Below are 19281 nucleotides of genomic sequence, written 5' to 3'. Positions count from 1 at the left end.
TTTAGTTGGAAACCCAAGAGGGATCTTTGGCAGTAAGGAGAACTGTTTTGTCAGTGGACAGATCATCCTCACATGAACCAAAGTGAGTAAAGTTATGTCATTGGTCTAATTTATAGCCTCATATTCCGGGCAAGCTAATGTGTATTCAGTTTAGATAAAGTTAGAGAAGATGACGTGCATACACATTACATACTAACTTTAGTACTCTGGGTCCCGGATATATGAACACAGAACGCATATTACAAGATAACATTAGTATTCTGGGTTATATTGCAATAGAAGGTAACATTTGGATAAGTATGTCGATTTCAAAATCGTTAGGGTTAGTAGTTGAAGAGGATGTTTTGGGAATGTCTAGGTCTGGAGACCAATGGGGGTGTCGCTGAGAACACAGGGTTGTCCAGTCGGAGTTCCAAGTTTATAGGCTTTATTTTCCAAAGGTAAGCACAGGACTGTATGGAGGTGTGTAGGTATGTGTAGGTAGGATGATAATGTGTAGCTAAATGTGTGGTTAAGGTAGGTGTGGCTAAGGTATGTATCACAAATGTAACTTTTACTGTCAGGAGTAATGTGTTGCACTGATCACCAGCAGGTTAACCTATTGGCGACATTACCTACTACTACACTACAATACTACACATGAATACTGTTGCCCGTTTATATAGAATTTGTTTGTTTTGGCCTAAAGATACCTTGATCCCTACATACTTTAAGTGAGCAGAAACATGTCCACAACAAGTGTTTGTCAAGAGGTAAAACAAGTGTCCTTTGTCTTTCCCGCTCTCCCCAGACCTGCCCAGCCTGTAACCTGAACCTTCTCAGCAGGTGAGTCATCAGACACAGACACACAGACTTCCTGTTAATCGTTTAAGGCCCGAGAACTCTTGAATACATTAACACCTAGGGGGTTTCCAGAAAGGATTGGAATGAAGACGAGAAGGCTTAAACATTTTCCAGTTAACCTTACCAAAGTTACAGTTCATTCCAGGGGTGTATTCTCTGTTGAGTGTGATATCATACTGTGATTTGCAATTGGTCACTCGCTGTCTGATCAGGTTCTCCACAATGTCACTGTGGTGTATTTGTTATTTTTTAATGCATACGAAGATGACGTGAAATTTAACTTTGCATTCACTACCCTGTGAACTGTGGTGGAAACACCCCCTTTGACAAACTCTCTTTTCCAACTTTTCTTTTTTCTTATTTCTGTCATCAAACATGTGCTGTTGTTTTTTATCAAATCAAACGCTGTTGGACAACAACTTAAATAAAGTTTTGTTCAGCGATGTGGTGTCGTATATCACGTTATTGTTGAGGGTTCAGATTCTTCTCTCTCGTTCGTCTCGTTCGTTCTCAGACTCGACTCCTCCCAGACCCACTAGTCGCTGACTCGCTGTTCGTTCACTGACTGAGTGGTGAAGGGGGAAGAGGCTTAGTGAGCGAGCGTACGTTAATACAATTCAATATCAGTGACATGGTAAATGCATGCTGTCTTTGTACTTTCTGTGTCATGCCAGATTAATGAAATATTTGAATATTAAATCTGTCTCGTTCTTTAATGGTTTGTTCTCCACCCGGGTCCCCCACCATCATTGCTAAATCAAGTTTTATTATCTTGCTGATATGTTAAACATCCAATAATCAAATACTTCTCCCCATCCCGCTGCGTTTGGTTAAAGTTGTAATGTTGATTGATGACTTCCACGATCGTTTGAGAATGAGAACGAGGGAGGAGCTGAGTCTGACTGACTCAGCTGAGAACCGTGCATTCCATGATTCGATTCACCGCTACCGGAAACTGAACGAACGAACGATTCTGAACGACTCTTCTTGGTGAACTGACCGACGCAAACTGAATCAAGGAAAATAATCATTGGGTCCATCACTAATATTCACAGAAATTAAGTCTCTTTGAGACTTACTTTCTCTTTGAGAAATTGAGTCTCAGGCTCCCTTCAACAATTTACTAAATATAAAAAATACAATTTATAAGAGAAAGAAAAGGCCAACTGAGTCTTAAATAAACACAAAGTAGTTTACAGTGCTTAATTTAGGGTGGTTTAGTTGCATATTATGAACTAGGTGGCAACAAATTGTATAAATTGAATAAACCAATATTTCACAAAATGTTTCCATTTTCTCCACTACAAATAAAAGTATGGATTCTATGTGTTGGAGGTATAACATAACTCGTATATCCTAAGTTATAAAACATGAAATATTTATTATCATTCAGGGCTCCAGAGTGCGACCAAAATATTTAAGGGTGCGACTAATATTTTTTATAGGTCGCACTGGTGCACCTGACGCTGCCCGGGTGAAAAAATAAATTTCCTTCGCAATCGCATCATCTCTCTGTGTTCTCCTGTAATCGAACTCACACTCATGGTTAGGGATGGGGATTGAGTCCCGTCGTTCATTTATTATTATATTTTGTCTTGTAGGTCCTGTAATGTAATGTTGTGTCCCTTGAGTCGCGTCACAGCATTTAAATCAAATCAATCCAATCACTGCAGCGTGTCCACCAATGTTTTTGAATGGAATTGTAAGCAAACAGGTATTACAAGTAAAACAAGTGAAGTCTGGCTGTTAACTTTGCTCCCGAGGTTGGCTGAACGGGCGAAAAGGGCGAAAATCATTTATTGTAAAGGGGGGAACACAACCTCAATGGCCAAGCACAATAGCATTGTGCATCAAATAAAGACCAAATGCAGTACCTTCGACCGTCTCTGAGTTGAAAAGACTCTGTCTCCTCCTTCTCCTGTCGCACCACAGACGGGCCCGTCTTAATCATCCAATCAAACTACGAGTGGTAATTGCACACACAGACATTGTCGCTAGTCCCGTCAGTTAAAAATAGTATCCAATTGTGAAATCGGTGTTGTAATCAGCAGCACACAAGCTAGTTATCTTAAAAAGTAAATAAAGTTTCAGATGTGCTGCGTGATGATGTGTTGAGTTTGACTCAGTAAAACGACTGTCAGGGTATAATGATGCGTTCAAATGTAACATAAAGAAAAGGTAAATTGAGTTTTTGGTGAGAAACATGGTAATACTGTATTACTCATGTTTCTGTATTACTAATACAGTTGTATAGTGCTTGAATCATTTTATTTTATATAACTGAAACTACTGATGTCAATATTTATTAAGAATTACATATTTAATTTAAAATGCAATTATTTATTTCCTGAATATTTTCCTCATCACTAAAAACGCTTCGTATTTCCACCAATTAATAGAAAAGTATTGATAGTGGTATCGATAAAGAATTGGATCGTTAAGGAGTATCGAAAATGGTATCGATATCAATAAATATTAATGATCCCCATCCCTACTCATGATAGGATCATATCGTGGTCTAAACCAATAAGAGAAAGAGCTCGGTCGGTTCTTTGCCTCTGATTAGCTCTGGTCCTGTTCGCTGCTTGTGTTTTTTTTTTAAATTGCGAACGACCTGAGCACCAGAGTAACTGAAATGGATAAAGAAAATAAACGCGACGAAAGAGGGGGAAAATTAAGCGAGGTAAAAACATAGAATGTTTTTTCATTCAAAAAAACTAAGCCTACTGTTCCAACCTGCCCTACTACTGAGAGTAGTTATTCGGAGAGTCTGAATTACCTGCACAAGCCTTTTTATTTGGAAATGTTTTATTTTGCTTAATTTTTTAGTTTTAAATGTTCCATTCAAGCTCAGTGAAAAACTTGAAACACTTTATTTTTATTTTTATATATATTTTTGTTTCAAATAGAGACAAGCATTTCTCTACACCTCATGCTGCGTTTCAGGGACCCTTTTTAGTCATTCACATTATATGAAAGTTATGGAGAGCGATAAAAGGTGACCTTATGGTGTTAAAGGCGACGCAATGAAAAATTTGGTGCACCTAAATTTTGTGCTGGTGCAAAGTTAGGCGCACCAGCGCAACCAACGCATGAAGTTAGTGTGGAGCCCTGTCATATTTTTAATCATCCTTTTCTGGGAAATATTTCAAGGCCCGGTACCAGCAGGTCCCCGGATCGGGGATCGGACCGGAGCTAAGGTCAAAAGGGAAATATTTATTTTTCCTGATAATGATAATATGAGATCTAGACATAGATAGTGATAGAGGAGAAGGATAGGAAGTCTCCGAGAAGCTAAGGTACAATTTGCTTAATGTCATGTTTTTTTAGGATTATGGTGATATAATCTAACTGCATTAATATATTTTAAAGTACTTCTTAAATACTCCCATAGTGACCGATTTGTGTGTGTGTGTGTGTGTGTGTGTGTGTGTGTGTGTGTGTGTGTGTGTGTGTGTGTGTGTGTGTGTGTGTGTTAGAGAGAGAGTACAGGTAGAACCGTAATCCTCTTTAGTTAGTTAATGATTGATTAATGACAGCTCTTACTCAAGGTCCAGGTCTTTGTCCTGGTTTGATCTGAGGTATTTCTGACAGTGTGGATACGTTTCAAAATATCTCCTTACTATGTTTGTTTGTCTTCTCTACAGTAATTTCCTCTCTGGTACTCAAATACAATCCACAGAAACAATATGTAGTTGTGTTTGTGTCCAGGTCTCCAGTCTACTATGGATGAGGAGAGGGAGGAGGGGGGTCCGACCTCTAGGACCACTCTGTCTGGGGAAAATGGCCCCCGGAGTAAAGCTAAGAGGTAAGAAGAGGACCTCTCTGTCTGTGACTGTTGACCATCTCAGAGCTCAGCAGTGATATATCATGACTCCATCATTAGTCTGAGTAACAGTAGTGTGTGTGTTGTGTTGAAGCCCAGATCAGCAGGAGCGAGCAGACTCCCCTGGACCCAGCTGTGTCTCCATGAACAGTGACCGGTCTATGGAAATTCCTTCACACTTTAAAGATGGACGCCCCTTCAGAGAGGAGAGGTAGGAGTTTCTAACAGACGATGAAAACAGACCAGTTAAATGTTATCAGACTCCACCGATACTGATGCTTACAAGTTAGGAAAAATATTCTCTCTCTCTCTCTCTCTCTCTCTCTCCCATGTTTACTGTGTGTGTGTATGTTTACTGTGTGTTTGTGTTCTCTCCCCAGACAACCCCACCAGAGGTCAAAGGTTACCAGTGCTCAGTCTGTACAGCAGTCTATTGAGAAGAGGTGAGGATTAATCAGAGATTAAAAATTAAAAACATTCTCTCTCTCTCTCTCCCCCCTCTTGTATGCTTACTGTTTGTATGTATGTTTACTGTGTGTGTGTGTTTTCTCCCCAGACAACCCCACCAGAGGTCAAAGGTTTCCAGTGCTCAGTCTGTACAGCAGTCTATTGAGAAGAGGTGAGGATTCATCAGAGATTATAAAAATACACCACCTATCAAACGTCCATAAATCCAAGTTCTTGTTTTTCTAGAGGAGTCCAGCAGCAGAGAGCAGACTCCCCTGGACCCAGCTGTGTCTCCATGAAGAGTGACCACTCTATGGATCATCCTTTTAACTTTAAAGATGGACGCCACTCCAGAGAGGAGAGGTAGGAGTTTCTAACGGATGATGAAAACAGACCAGTTAAATGTTATCAGACTCCACCGAAACTGATGCTTATAAGTTAGGAAAAATATTCTCTCTCTCTCTCTCTCCCCCCCCTCGTGTTTGTTTACTGTGTGTGTGTGTTTGTGTGTGTGTGTGTGTGTGTGTGTGTGTTTACTGTGTGTGTGTGTTCTCTCCCCAGACAACCCCAACAGAGGTCAAATGTTACCAGTGCTCAGTCTGTACATCAGAATCAAACAGAGCTGATCAAGGTCTGTAAATGTCCAACATGACATTTGACTTAAGCTCTACAGCAGGGGTCGGCAACTAAGTTTGGCCTCTGGCCAATTTTTATTCCAGCCAGTAGGTGGCGGGCCAGAACATTATTAAAGGCTAGTTCAAGGAATTGATTAATGAAAGTGCATCTGGAACTGCGACACAGGCCCGTCATATACCTACCAAGCACTAGATGACTCTTAAAAGACGTATATAAAAACAAGTGTATGCCCTAATCACGTAAATGTCATGCCTGATCAAGTTATAAACAGCAAACGCGTTTGTGATGATTGCATTAAAAAATAAAAATAAGTTATTTCATAATGTAGCCGAGCGGGGGACATCCCGTTGGTATTTGAATGACTTTATTCGCTGATATCGTCCCCCAATAACTCTAAGTCCTAACTTAAATATGAAGATAAAGGGAAAAAGTTGTGCAGTTGTCAGCCTGGTTCTCCAGCGGAGTCTGCCAGGTAAAAGAGTCTGTAAAAAGGGTATCATTGTATGCAAAGGCCACGCGTGAAGCCGCTCCTCCTTTCCTGTCGGCATATTTGACAGTGTATATGCTGTCTTATGCACGCCTTTTTCGCTGCACAGTCCGCGCGTTTACACTGCCTGAGGTAAATTGCCTGCTTGAGCTAGCGCCCCAATTTACCCTCCCGGACCCTAAACACATTGGCGGTTTATTGGGTTTCATTCTGATGTAAATGCAACGGCTCCGCGGTTCCGGGGGGGCTTGGGTAGAGACAGAGACAACGCAGCGATATCATCATGAGCAGTTCCAACTGGAGAGAAAGTGTTATCTGCGAGCTGCTGATCATGTGAGAGAAGGTGATGCAGTCGTATTAAACATAGACATTGAAAGATGGTGCGATCTATCAGAGAGACGCAGAGGAACTGTCCTTTTGAGGCTTTTGTCGGGATGAAAACCAAGTGGTCAGCAAAATTAAGAATATGTTGGCGATTTTGCACTTGTAAATAGTTAATCGCGTTTGTAGCCTATACTCTTGAACTCATTCTTGCATGCGGGTGTCTCAATTCATGAAAAAATAAAAACATTCGGGAATATGCAAATTATTCTAAAGAGGTCTAGACTCCGTGCGCAGCCCCGCCTTCTCCAGTGAACCAAGAAAGCCCGTGCCGTGACGAACGGGGGATTTTACCCCCTCGGTTTAACACAGGAAGCTTGAGATAAGACAGTGAAATCGCCGGGCGTGCCAAGCCTCGACCGAACCGGCTTGGCAGTGTATAAAGGCCTTATGCTGGAGAGAGGGCAGTAGTGTGCATCCAAAACAGCAGCCAACTATTCTTAAAACACTTCACACAACACAACACACACACACCACGCTCTCTCACGCTGCCCCTTAAAAAAATAAAATAATAATAATAATTAATATAACTTCAGAATAGTCTGGGGGGCCAAATATTATGTCTTGCGGGCCAATTATGGCCCACGGGCCGCCAGTTGCCGACCCCTGCTCTACATGAACATCAGAAAGCATCTCTTGTGGTGCTAATAGTCTCCAGGCTTCGCTCTTTAGACCAGCGGGACGTGAATCCAGGACAGATGCTTCTGATGTCATCAGTGAGTTCAGAGTAAAGTTCTCCTCGATGTTTGTTCTTTTCCAGAGGGCTGAGGAGAACGCACACGCTTTCCTAGACAAGGAGCTGAAGAAGCTCTGGAGGGATCTCTTCTCAGATTACCCACAATGCTCAGAGAGTCAGAGGGAGGAGGTGGATGGTAAGAACGAGGAGCAGAGGAGGCGCGCCATAGAGGGAGTGGTGGACATCACAAAGCTCTGCCTGATGGAGATGAACCAGGAGGAACTGGCCGACACACTGGGGGACAGTAAGAGACTCTTATTTTGAAGACAGTAGAGACAATTATTTTGAAGCACAGGAGATAATCTCATCTTAAAAACAGTGAATGAATTATTATTTTGAAGAGCAGTATGAAACTCAATATTTGAACTGTTCAGACTAAATTACACAATGTGAGATTTCTGTATTTCTAACTTTTCAATATATTTTCTCTTGAGGGATAAATGGTTTGATCCAGGTATGTAGGGTTATTGTGGGATATTAGGTTCAATGGTTGGATCCAGATATGTAGGGTTATTGTAGGGTTATCAGGTTAAATGGTTTAATCCAGATATGTAGGGTTAATGTGTGTCTAGCAGGTTAAAGAATGTTAAATATTAAATTGCAAATCGGCAGAAGAATAACTCAGTTGAAGAGATGCAGCACTATCTTGTTAAATCAGCATATCAGGTCACTTTCCATTGATTCACTATCATTATTATTAATATCTTTAGACTAATCAAATTGCTTTGAAAATAATAATCAAAATTCTGAAGAAATTATCCAGGCCTTGTCACGACCAGCTTCTGTAACCACAAGTAATGAAGCCACTAAATATCATGAAGTTGATAATTTTACAGGAAATATTAACATGCTTCCACTGATGTCACCATCCACTATCGGATGTCTTCTCTTGTTTTCTCATTTAGGATCTGCTGCTGTCGAGTGCCAACACAAAATTAAGTCTCTTTTTAAGAAGAAATTCAAGTGTGCGTCTGAGGGAATCGCTAAAGCAGGACAGCGAACAGGTCTCAATGACTTCTACACAGAGCTCTTCATCACAGAGAGAGGCAGTGGAGAGGTCAACAAGGAACATGAGGTCAGACTGATTGAAACAGCTTCCAGGAGACTGGCCAAGGAGGAAACACCAATAAAATGTGAAGACATCTTTAAACCCTTATCTGGACAAGATCAACCAAACAGAACAATTATGACAACTGGAGTGGCCGGCATTGGTAAAACCGTCTTAACACAAAAGTTCACTCTTGACTGGGCTGAAGGCAAAGCCAACCACGACATACACTTTACATTTCTCTTAACTTTCAGAGAACTGAATTTACTGAAAGGGAAAAAGTTCAGCTTAGTGGAACTTCTTCATCACTTCTTTATTGAGACCAAAGAAGCAGGAATCTGCAGATTTGACCTGTTCCAAGTTGTCTTCATCTTGGATGGTCTGGATGAGTGTCGACTTCCTCTGGACTTCCAGAACAACCAGACCTGGACTGATGTCACAAAGCCGACCTCAGTGGACGTGCTGCTGACAAACCTCATCAGGGGCGACCTGCTTCCCTCCGGTCACATCTGGTTAACCACACGCCCTGCAGCAGCCAATAAGATCCCTGCTGAGTGTGTTGACATGGTGACGGAGGTGAGAGGGTTCACCGACCAACAGAAGGAGGAGTACTTCAGGAAGAAATTCAGAGAGGAGAAGCTGGCCAGCACAATCATCTCCCACGTCAAGAAATCAAGAAGCCTCCACATCATGTGTCACATCCCAATCTTCTGTTGGATCACTGCTACAGTTCTGGAGGACATCTTCAAAACATCTAAGAGAGGAGAAGAGGTGCCCAAGACCGTGACTCAGTTGTACATCCACTTCCTGGTGGTCCAGTCCATACAGGGGGGCAGGAAGTATCATGGGAGAGCTAAAACAGATCCACACTTGAGTTCAGAGAGTAGGAAGATCATTGTTTCTCTGGGAAAACTGGCTTTTAACCAGCTGAAGAAAGGCAACCTGATCTTCTACGAGGCAGACCTAGCAGAGTGTGACATCAATATCAAATCAGCTTCAGAGTACACAGGAGTGTTCACCCAGATCTTTAAAGAGGAGTGTGGGCTGTACCAGGACAGGGTGTTTTGCTTTGTCCATCTGAGCATTCATGAGTTTCTGGCTGCCCTTTATGTCTTTCTGTCCTTCATCAACAAGGGGGTCAATCTGCTCTCAGAAGAAAAGCCAACCTCTGGTGAAGATAAACTCCTCCACCTCTACAAGCGTGCTGTGGACAAGGCATTACAGAGTGATAACGGACACCTGGACTTGTTCCTCTGTTTCCTCCTGGGCCTCTCTCTGGAGACCAATCAGAATGTCCTACGACGACTGCTGGGAAAGAAAAAAAGTAGACCACTGATCACTAAAAAAGGTCTTCTGGGACGGACAGGAACTAGCTCACGGACCAATAAGGAAACAGTGTCTTACATCAAGAAGAAGATAAATGGAGATCTCTCTCCAGAGAGAAGCATCAACCTGTTCCACTGTCTAAATGAGCTGAACGACCGTTCTCTAGTGGAGGAGATCCAACAGTATCTGACATCAGGTAGTCTCTCAAGAGAATCTTTCTCCCCTGCTCAGTGGTCAGCTCTGGTCTTCATCCTACTGACATCAGAAGAGGAGCTGGACGTGTTTGACCTGAAGAAATACTCTGCCTCAGAGGAGGGTCTTCTGAAGCTGCTGCCAGTTTTCAAAGCCACCAAAAAATCTCTGTAGGTTTACTAATAACATGAATTACAATACACACAATATACATAATATAACTAAAACTGGAATATAAGGTTAAAATAATATGCAAAAGATCACTGTGGGTTCATAACAGCTTTATATTATATTTATATTATATTAAATAACATGTACTACTATTCTACTCACAACAGAATAAACATACTAGTAGAATGTAAAAGTTACAATAATATATAAAACATCTTGCAGGTGTACAATTAAGGTATAAGAAATTTCCGTACACACAGAATACTAGAATATAGAAGTAGTAAAAAAAATATATATATATATTTTGAAAACACAATTAAACATCTATTCCACATTTTACATCCAATAGATAATTTATATTTATAAATCTAATGATTTAGTGAATATTATTGTAACTAGTAAAATTCCTTCATTATGTAATGAGTTAAAGATTTTTGTTAAGTTTGATCACAGTTCCTAACATGTTCTGTTTATTTTGTGTGAAGGCTGAATGGCTGTCATCTGTCAGAGAGATGCTGTGAAGCTCTGGCCTCAGTTCTCAGCTCCAACTCCTCTAGTCTGAGAGGGCTGGACCTGAGTACCAATGATCTGCAGGATTCAGGAGTGAAGCTACTCTCTGCTGGACTGGGGAGTCCACACTGTACACTGGAAACTCTCAGGTCAGTTTTACTCAAAGTGCAAACAATTACACGATATGAGTATATTATTTTAATGAGTATATAAGATAACTCATCATGTATTTATTTGGGTTGCCATGACAGTTTAGGTATACATTATATCATTATTATTATTATTATTATTATTATTATTATTATTATTATTATTACTGGAGTTTCCGCACGCGTTGTGCACGCTCAACCTCTAGTTGTAATTAAACCCATAGCAATAATGTGGAAACACCAGTTGGTAACACATTTCTGAGCGCATAATATAATAACATTTTGCTATAATGTTACAACGTAAAACATTTTGGTACACCAATTACGTAATGAAGCAAGCATAATAATTTCCTGCTTACATTATGAAGCAAGCATAATCATTTTCTACCTATAAGCCGTTTTCACACATTTTTGCCGCATTTGTAATTCACGAAATTCTACCTTGAGGGTGATTCACACTTAATGCTTTATATGCAGACATCGATGTCATTTAGACATCAGTAGAATCAACGGGGGGTTTGGGGGGGGGGGGCTTGCAATGGGCGGGACATGACGTAGGGCCTAAGTTCGCAAGAGGCGGGATAAGTGTGTCCGCTGTCACTGTAGTTTGTTTTGATTTGACCATAGACAAAATGGAGGCAGAACGGGCAGAACTCATCGCGATCATCTTAAATGTTGGTAAAATGATGCATCATGTATTCCGTTGCATCAACAAAATCCGAAGCATCGATCGATGAAAGATTGGAGCATGAGTTAGAGACAAATAGAAGAAACGACGAAGAAGAAAGGAGTCGCGAACGACTGCGTTACCCGAGAAAGAGAGCGTTTTTTTTTTCTTCATTTCACATATAATAAACACTTGGACAAATGTAGTACATTTCTTTGTTTGACTGAGAAAACAGGGAGTGGAAAGATGGGACCCTATAATGTTCAGCTGACTGTTGTCAGTAACAATAATAAAAAAACCATTTTCTATACACGTGCAGCTATGAACTAATTTATTGTAATTTATTGTATGATGTGTACTTTTAGGTTTATGATAAGACGTTTTTTTTAGCGTTCACCACAAATGACTCTTAAAAGCAATGCCAACATTTTAATATTTTTTAATCATTCAGTGAACAAAAGGCAACAGGCTGATTATCATTTAGGGGGCCACTCAATGACATGCAGAAGCGTCATCAACACGCCCACTGAAGTGGTGTGAGAAATACCGACTTTCTACTCCTCATTCACATATGAGGTCATTTACATTTCCTACAGAGAAAATGCTACCTAAGCGGTAGTATTATTCAGGAGATTTTCAGGGTACAAATGTCAGGATATTTTGTTCACATTTACGGCCCATCAGGAGAATATCAGGACTTCCACGTGTGTCTGAAAGCAGCTAGTGTGTGAGCAGGAGTGAAATATTACATTTGAGCAACAAAGTGTAGACTTGTGGTGGACATAATTCACCATACTGTGTTATTGACATGTTTTCATTCTGTGTTATAAGGATGCTGTCCCTTTAAGATCACGTGACTTATGTGTTGATCTGCCGGTCAGCGCGATGTTTGAATTTAACGGTTTTTACTAGACAAAATGAACGACCTGACGTGGCTTGTCGAGGTCAGAAATTGTCTCTTCACTTCTTTTATTGCAATGTCTACAGTCTATAGACAGAACGTCTTACCTGGGCGAGTTTGTCGACGGCGACGCCGTTAACAGACGGAAGGGGGGAGGGGGGATATCAATATCGCAAGACATTGCGGGATGCGGAATCGATCCTGCCGTTGTCTTTCAGCGCGTGCGTGTTTGCTTGCATGTGTGTTCTTGTGTGTGTGTGTGTGTGTGTGTGTGTGTGTGTGTGTGTGTGTGTGTGTGTGTGCTTTGTGGTAACCCGGTTCCGTCGTGCCCCGCCTCCCCCCAATCAGTGCGAGTCTCTTGTGAAAAAAGCCGAAAAAGGCGCATTTATTAAATCGCATGGGGTATCTACCGCCACTTAAAACTATGCATCAAAGTCTGTGCTCCGTGAGCCACTGTGGACGCTGTGGTCCTATCTCACGCGCTGTCCCGGTCTCAGGATGCGGACGTCCATCCATCTCGTCCTCCGGTCTCCTCTGGAAAGAGTCTCTGGGCAATGGTCCATCCAGGGAAGGAATCTCGGTCCGGTCCGAGATCCTGTATGGGACCCACACGTTCCCCTTAGACAGCGTATCCGCTTGTCTTTTATACCCCTCACCTGCGTCTGATTGCCTTCCTCCTTCGCAGGTGTTTCCCATTTGCGTTGAGTGGGGCCACGCTAATGCAGTCCCTGGCGCCCCCTGGGGGAAACGGGTGGTAGGCCGCCTGTATCACCTGCCCCCTGGGCTTCCAGGGCCGGGTTGCCACAGCATGTGTATGCGGTGTGTATGTGTGTGTGCGCGCGCGCGCGTGTGTGTTCGTGCGCGTGTGCGTGAGTGTGTGTGTGTATGTGCGTGCGTGCGGTGTATGTGTGCGGTCGCACGTGCTGTATGTGTGTGTGTGTGAGCTGCAGGCCTCTTGGCGTGCATGTGTGTGGTGTGTGTGTATGCGGTGTCCAGCGCTGCCTTTGTCATGAAACGTCTGCGTAAGCGTGCGCGTGTGTGTTTGTGCACGTGTGTGTGTGTATGTGCGTGCGTGCGGTGTATGTGTGTGTTTGCGCGTGCTGTGTGTGTGTGTGTGTGAGCTGCAGGCTCCTTGGCACTGACCAACTTGAGTAACTTGTGCGACAGGCCTGCTTTTACATAGTAGTAAGATTATTGTTATTGATATTATTATAATGACAGATTCCGCATTGTGCGCGCTCAACCTCTAGTTGTAATTAAATCACAGTACCTAACATGTTCCTGTTTTATTGGTGTGAAGGTTAAATGGCTGTAAGCTGTCAGAGAGATGCTGTGAAGCTCTGGCCTCAGTTCTCAGCTCCAACTCCTCTAGTCTGAGAGAGCTGGACCTGAGTACCAATGATCTGCAGGATTCAGGAGTGAAGCTGCTCTCTGCTGGACTGGGGAGTCCACACTGTACACTGGAAACTCTCAGGTCAGTTACCAGCCTCTTCCTCAAACAGGTTATTCCAGACTCCAGTAAGTGCTGCTCATGTCCGATGCATTTCTGTTAATCTTTTGCCCTGCTGACAAAACACTCCCTGGTTCTACACAATGTAAGAACCTGTGAAGAAACGGTCTTAGCCTACCAAACACAGCAGACTTCTCCTGACTCTAACCAAACAATATCTCATCTGAGTTGTAGCTATTGAGGAAGGAGCATTTGTTTAAGATCCGGTTTCATATCCAAGTGAAGGAAGTTCTGCCGTCTGGGATGATGTCATCTCCCCACTTCCTCTTCCTTTTCTCGGACAGGGTGACAGATTTGTCTCCATAAAGTATCAATAAAGCTTTTACTTGTCCTCCATATGGAATGAATACACTTTATAAATGTGGTTACTTTAGATCAGTGGTTCCCAACCTTTTTTCCTTGAGGACCCCCCTGCCAGGGTCCAAGACAAGCAAGGCCCCCCAAACCCTAACTCCGACCCACATACACACAATAAAAGAATAGAGTGATTAATTACAAACTTTTATTTGCAAAAATAAACAGCAGTTGTAGGCTTTTGTTCTTATTCTCCTGCTTTTACACTGTATATAGACACATGGACTCTCACACACACACACACACACACACACACACACACACACACACACACACACACACACACACACACACAAAGTGTATAAAAATATGAACAGAACAGCTATAGAACACAGCTATACACGTTTATGTGTAATAATAACAGTAAACATCAATGACAGTAAACAAGTTATTCCTTACGTTTTTTTTACTCTGTGCCAGTAAATTAATTCATAAACTAATGGCTACCTTGGACTTGCATACCTTTGACCAGGGATGCGATGTCAGGTGTGATGGTTGTGACAGCCAGTCTAAAGTCCTGGTGGACATCAAGTCTGTTTCTGGCTCTTGTTTTTATTGTCACAAGGGCACTGAATGCTGTCTCAGACAGGTATGTAGTGCTGAATGGCAGAATAACCCTCCTTACTGCGTGTTTGGCCAGTCTGGGAGCAACAGCTTGTCCTTTGACAATCCAAAACTTTTTGAATCCGTTCTCCTGTAAGTATTTTTTTGCCACAGAGTCAGCCTGAAGATCACAAAGCTCATCTTCACAGCCGAGGTATTCCACATCCTTGAGGGTGAAAGTGTACACTGCAAAAATGCCCTCTAAAAAATAAGAAAAAAATAGTGCTTTAGGTGAAAAATTGCTTATTTTGAGCAAAATAATCTGCCAGTGCAGCAAGCAAATGGGACTTGGTAAGATTTCTTAAAACAAGACAATAATATCCAAGTAGTAAGCATGCAAAAAAACTTAAATCAAGTATAAAAATCGATTTTTTCTTTTACTTGTTAAGATTTTTTCTCTTATTTTAAGCAATGTATTCTCATTTATTAGCCATTATTGCTTAGAATTAAATGTCCTCTAAGCAATTATTGCTCAAAACAAGCATACAACAGGCTTAAAAACAAGGCAAATGTACTTGATACTAGCTAATTTAAAGGCTTAAAACTAGTATGATTTTCTTATCTAGAATACTTATTCTCTTATCTAGAATTAATTTCTTGTTTAGGTGTAGTGAATGTATGGGAAAAATACACTTGACAAGAACTTCAAAAAAAAGTTTTTTATTACGATTTTAGCAGCCCCCCCCCCCCCCCCCAAAAAAAAACAACAACAACCACGTGCCAAAGCTGAATGGCAGGCCTAACAATGAAGATATGATCGAGACAGGGCCTATTCAAACAATGAACCTGAGCAACCTGAACTATTCAAACCATGAACCTGAGCGTGCATCTCTCATACACCCTACCTAAGAAAGGCCTGCCAGTCAGCTTTGGCACGTTTAAAAGTTGCTGTTTGGTCTTTCTCATGAATCGCATCACCCAAGACCTCGGTCTGAAGGAATAACAGAACCGATGACACACATTTTGGATACGTCATGCGAAATGCGTAGTAGTACGCCATGACGTACAGGACCGACTCAGCAAGACTGCTCCTATCAAAGGACACAACAGGGGCATTTCCGGCGCAGAGGAAGCAGTCCTCCTCTCCTACCAGGATGAACGGTGTGGCTAGTGGCCGTCTTCTCAGGTACATTTCTGGGGCCTCTGTGGGCTGAACATCAACACAAGATTACATTACACTTAGCTGACGCTTTTCTATCCAACTTGCAGTTACAGTACAGTTACAGTACGACTTACAGTTAGGCCTATTTACAGGGTATTGGTTACAGTCCCTGGAGCAATGTGGGGATTGGTGCCTTGCTCAAGGGCACCTCAGCCATGGAGGGAGGAAGAGACTAGTAAGGATGGGGATTGAACCGGCAACTCTGTGATCTACCGTCCAACGCCCTAACCATTACACCATGGCTGCCCAAAGATAAAGCTAAAGATAAAGCAAGACTTTATGCTCAAGGACACTTTAATGGTGAAGTCAGAGTGAGGCTCAAACCTGTCAAATGTTAAATGATAATAAGGATGGATACATAGGCTACATAAATATTTTATCTTGCATAAGGTTATGTAATTAAGTTGGTTCAACCGCAGAACATGAATGAGTGCCTCTGATGGAGATGACAACTTCTTTGGTGCGGGGTAACCAGAAGGGAACATATCTGGCAGGGAGATGATCAGGTCAATGGCTTGCTCATCTACACACACACACAGAGAGAGAGAGAGAGAGAGAGAGAGAGAGAGAACTGAGTTACTTAGAGACAGAGTAATTGGAGCTACTCAGTGAAACAACAAATAGTGCAATTTGCAATTGTAATTTCAGAAGGATTGCAAAACCTTACCAGCAGGTAGTCCCATCGGTGGCTTCAGGACCTTCTTATAGACACCATAAAAGGAGAGTTTGGTTCTGTAGTCTGCCCAGCGCTCCTTCAGCTCTTTCACATAATGCACGTTGTCCTTCGCCACTATTCGTCTCAGCTCCTCAAGAACCTTGGCATTATATTGCAAAAAAGGGGATTAATACAACATGTTTTTCTTAAAATACAAGGATACAGGCTGACCGGTACATTCTTCCTTTAATTCTGAGTAGTGAGTGTACTTACATGGTCTATGTTCTTGAAGCACGAGTAGGCCTCAAGGATTTTGCCAGGTCTGTCGGCTTCCTTGAGGGTCTCCGAATCGATGAACTGCCTTCTTCCCTCAAATTCAAGTTCAAGGAGCTGTGAGACATCGTCTTGGTTTTGCTTATTCTTCCGGCACATCTCTTGGAGATGTCTGTAGTGCCTAGCCTGAGACATCCTACTGTCGTGTCCTAAGTTTAAATAGGGATAAAAACATCACATCATTACATTTTTAATCTCAATCTCAATCAATGACTTGTCAGAACTGAAACGTATCGGTTTTTGTTCGGTGTTTCTTGCACGGTAGGCTAGAAAGATAACCCATTGGGGCAACCTACCAACAGAGTCCCCCTTTTATAAACCATAGCCATCATGAGACAATTTGTATAAGAGGAGACAGAGCGCTGAAGACATAAATAATTGAGGACAGTTCGTAACAGCAGTATGGCCGTTATCCCGACTGTTCTGCTGACAACAGACGAATCATTATGCATTCCAAACATATTGCAGGCTGCACTGTTCTTCTTGTGCCATTACGGAAGTACTGTATCTGTGCAGTGTCAAAATAAGCCATGAGAAAAGTGGCTCTAAAAGCTTTATTTTGACTCACAATAAACACATTAGTATAATCAACTTCTCGCAACTGATAATTATCTATAAGTCTATTAGTCACGTTTCCCCATTCTTTTCGAGAGGGTCTGGTTTTACTAATCTGAAATAGAGTAAATATAATTTTGCTTGTAAGGCTAAATGAAAATGTGAAATCCAATACACTTACCAACAGCTGCATATTTCACTGGAGTGCTTGTTGATGGGGTGTGGACCTCAGGGAGAGTGGAGGGCGGAGTGTGGACCTCAGCGGTGCTGCTGGGGCTTGCCGTATAGAGAATGGTAGATGTGGTGGAATCATCAGTGTCATCGGCATCCGTATATTTCAGTTTTCGTTTTCTCTCCCCCCTTGCAGGACTGCCACCCTGGTTTTTCTTCGGTGATCAAACATTGTGGATTCTCTTTTGCAGTCGTTTGTAGACTTCAATCTAGGCAGAAAATACAAAGACCAAGAGCAAGACATTGTCAAATATCCACATTTGCTAAGGAAAAAAAATAAAATAAATTAATCAGAATAATAAAGCTTTTTTTATCATACCCTTCTACAACTTGTATCATTAAATAATAATAATAGCAATAATAATATTGGGTTTAGGTATGTTACCTTACAAGTATGTTACCTAATGTAATGGGTGCATGTATGGGAGACAGTGGAATGAACAACCAAAGGCCTCTGTAAACAAGAGTGCGATTTGAGGTACTTTATTACATTGTAAGCAATAGTTACCCATGGACGCTGTATGTCGAGCTTATCAGAGAGCATGGGATAGTAGATCACCAGGCGTTTGGCCATGGCTATGAGGTCCTCCTTCGATGGATACTGCTTCTCTTCACAGTGCAATGCCCTCACCGCTGACACCATGTTGGTAATTGTATTCCGGATCAGCCTACATGTTAACTCTTTGGACAGCTCACACTCTCCTGCTCTACCAAGTCTTTTCAATTGAAAAAAGTAAGATTTCACATTCTCCAATTCACTATCAGTGTATATCACGTATTGGGGGCTTGGCAGTGTAAGTGTTCTGTATGTAGTCCCCCAACTCTTCTCCTCCTCTTTGCTGTCACTTCCCCCACTACTGGTTCCAGTGGCCGCACACTCTGTTCCGTTGCTGACCTCAATGGAGGCGGCAGAAGAGCTGCATGAGGCCTTCTCCTGTAAAGGAATCAGCAAAAACTAGTCAGAAAACCCATGCTTAATTAATTAATTTAACAAATAAAAGTTCAGAACATACCAACACAGAGGACAATTGGTTGAACACATAAGACGAGGCAACTTGGTAGGAGAGAGAGAGAGATGGGACAAGAGTGACAATACCATACCCCATGATATTGAATAGCCTATTTATAGGCTTATAATAAACCTAGTATAACTCTTAGCAAAAACGAAGACAATAAACCACCAACATGAAATCACAGTAACACCACTAAATACAAAATAAACATGGGACTAGATACTAAATAATAGCAGACTATTTTAGTGACAGGTGAGTGACAGGATGCACTAGAGTTTTGATGACAGTCATAGGTGTGCACAGATAGGGACGAGGTGGTGCTAAAGCACCTGCCTCTTTGCCCTACTTGGTTTTTTTTTTTTAAACCTTTTTTTGTCACAATGTACTCTGGTCCATGTTGACATGGTAATCTCCATGCTTCACGATCAAAAGCATGTGACAATAATGCCCCGATATAATATAGCCTCTCTTCTATAACCTAGTAAGGTAGCGGGAAGTTCCACATGCCCCCAAACCCCCTTCAGCACCTGCCCCCCAAAATGTCT

At 41.9% G+C, this 19281-nt stretch overlaps 2 protein-coding genes across 3 annotated transcripts in view; one reads left to right on the top strand and one right to left on the bottom strand.

Annotated features, from left to right (window-relative positions):
* The window catches only part of LOC307083520 (protein NLRC3-like), a 129831-nt gene that overhangs the window by 67145 nt on the left and 43405 nt on the right, over nt 1-19281 (bottom strand). The gene's annotated exons all lie outside the window — the stretch shown is intronic.
* The window catches only part of LOC307083454 (uncharacterized protein), a 74929-nt gene that overhangs the window by 40257 nt on the left and 15391 nt on the right, over nt 1-19281 (top strand). For both annotated transcript variants that reach the window (XR_013812281.1, XR_013812282.1), the window contains exons 9-15: nt 5226-5288; nt 5363-5479; nt 5678-5747; nt 7381-7600; nt 8262-10092; nt 10579-10752; nt 13621-13794. The gene's annotated coding sequence lies outside the window, so the exon portion shown is untranslated. The remainder of the gene's footprint in view (nt 1-5225; nt 5289-5362; nt 5480-5677; nt 5748-7380; nt 7601-8261; nt 10093-10578; nt 10753-13620; nt 13795-19281) is intronic.

Source organism: Pollachius pollachius (genome assembly GCF_949987615.1).
Source record: "Pollachius pollachius genome assembly, chromosome: 1".
NCBI lineage: Eukaryota > Metazoa > Chordata > Actinopteri > Gadiformes > Gadidae > Pollachius > Pollachius pollachius.
Note: the sequence above shows the minus strand (reverse complement) of the source record. Positions and strands in the feature narration are given on the sequence as shown.